Below are 2346 nucleotides of genomic sequence, written 5' to 3'. Positions count from 1 at the left end.
ATCATTCCAGTGTCTATTAAATTTGCAGTATAATTTAACTTATTGATAATACACAGCAATCCGCAACACCCAACTAATGCCTGATTGCATATTTAAATTTCCTCCCTGTTTTTCTACTGTTCATTCAATCTTGGATGATCCTGGCAGGGGAAAGAGGTATGTGACTAAACCGAACGACACGAGTCACTCCTGTCATATTCCGTGCATGCCCTCTCAGTGCCATGTTTCCTACTGGGATTTGACCCGGGTTGCCCTCGCTTCCGTAACTTTGACCGAGGAATGTAACAGCAACTTCGAGTCGGCTGCTTGCAGAGCTGGTAGCCTGACACAGGAGGGTAAATGTGGCATAGTAGTCCAGTCCATGCATGTAGCAATGGGTATATTTTACGAGCGCTGCAGTTACATCCCAACACAACCCTACCTGCCTGGACTCTCTCCTCAGCCTGTTGTTACCTCTGTCGTTTTGCATTCGCCCAACCTCTACTACACTGTGGTGGAGACGGACTAAGTACTACACGAGTGCCTAGAATGGTAGTGGTCTTCCTCTGGTTTTGTCTGTATGTGCCTTGTACTGGATATACAGTATTTATATGTAGAGAGAGAATATATGGGGTGAAGAGTGAAATAAACTTCATTTTTACTAAAGCGAGAGGGTGCTCGAGGGTGCTGCACTTGCGCACGAACTGCAATAACCTGTACAAGGATAACCAGTGTTTTATTCCACTCATCACCAGCACAGGCTGGATGTACAACCAGCCGGGAAGGAGCTGTTTTTAAAATGCAGGTTGTTTTGAAAAGAGTAGAATTCTGAAGGAAGCGATTGCAGGGCCGGTCATGTTCGGCCAGCCACGCTGCCCAGATCCTCACCAGGAGGAAGGCTCAAAACTGTTCTCCAGCATCTTTTGTGTCACAAGGTTTTGATTAGAGACAGAAGGTTAATGCCAAAGCAGATAGGAGGCATCCCGGTCCCTTGTTCTGAACGGTGACCTGGAAGGGTGAAATTCATCTCTCTCCAGAAGCCCGGCGCGCTGTCGTTATTGAATCCCTGTCCTGAGGGTGGCTTTGGCATTTCAGCAGTGTACAGGCGGTTGGCCAGCTCTCTGCACACTTTGAACTGCACCCAAAGGAAGAGAGAGAAGAGGCTGGGTGGTTTATCACTGATTTTTGTCATGCATTGTAGCCACATTATGCTCTCACTGTGCAAAGAGAATTACTGAGGTATTGCACTTCCCCCCCCCCCGCCAAATTATTCCACGTGAGGGTTTTTTTGACATGTTGTCCATTCACCTGGAGAAGGTTCAACCTGCGAGATATGACTTTTCGGTCTACTTCGAATGTTCAGCAGAAAATTAAATTGTGCCACTTACTGAAAAAATGCCTTTAATTTACTGAAAGCCAACAGTTTTTGCCATTAAAACATGTCCCTTTTTTCCCCACGTGGACATCCAGGCAAACTCGCTAATGAGAACCCAGAAAATAATACTCAGAGCATGGAAAACGTTCAAAAAAGATTACAACAGAAGTACCATGGCTAGTCAGCTGGGTTTGTCTTACCCCTAAGAGAGAAGCAAACCGGTGCAAGCAGAAATGCAACAGGAACCGTGTGCCTACGTCTGTAATCTGGGAGAGCGGGAGGTCTCTGTCATTGTGTCATCTCTGCCTTCAGATGTCTCCCACCTCCCTTTCCCTTCCTCTGGATGACTGATGACAAATGCCAGAGATGATGCCATTCACCTATTTTTAAACTTGTGTTTTCTCTCTCTATGTATACGTATGTGTATATGTATATATGTATTTTAACTCCTTGAGGTCATACATATATACATGTGTATCCATGTGTAAAATATACAATAATAGGTGTGTTTGGCTAGAAAGCACACTTTTCCCCCTTTACATTGTGTTTTAAGCAAAGCAGGTAAGTAGATGGTAAATACATGAAATGTTACCATCTTGAAGGAGATTTTCAAAGTATGGCGTTACCGCTCCCACCACAGGAAGGTCCTGCTCACCGAGACTAGGGAGGAGGAGGTTGAGGATCCTAAGTTAAAGACTTACGGAGCTAAAATTTGACTTTTCCAGCAAAAGGGAAACTGTGACTGGTTTGGGCTTTTTTTTTTTTCCACAAATGATCACATGCTTTTCTTCTATAATTTCTCTTAAAAAAAGCATTTTTTTTTCCTTTTTCATGGAAGCAGGTCTTTATTGCAGGACTCTGAAGTGTTTATGTTGGGATTTGTTGCAGAAGATATTCTTTGGCCTCCCCTCTTTTCCCTCCCCGCAAAATGCCGGTTGCCGTTGGCCCTTCGTAGCCATCGCTCTTTGCCCGCAGACCCGTGGGCAGTATCC

The sequence above is a fragment of the Phaethon lepturus genome, unplaced genomic scaffold, assembly GCF_000687285.1.
Source record: "Phaethon lepturus isolate BGI_N335 unplaced genomic scaffold, ASM68728v1 scaffold26936, whole genome shotgun sequence".
Taxonomy (NCBI): Eukaryota; Metazoa; Chordata; class Aves; order Phaethontiformes; family Phaethontidae; genus Phaethon; species Phaethon lepturus.
The sequence above is the reverse complement of the archived record's forward strand: the minus strand, read 5'-3'. Positions refer to the sequence as shown.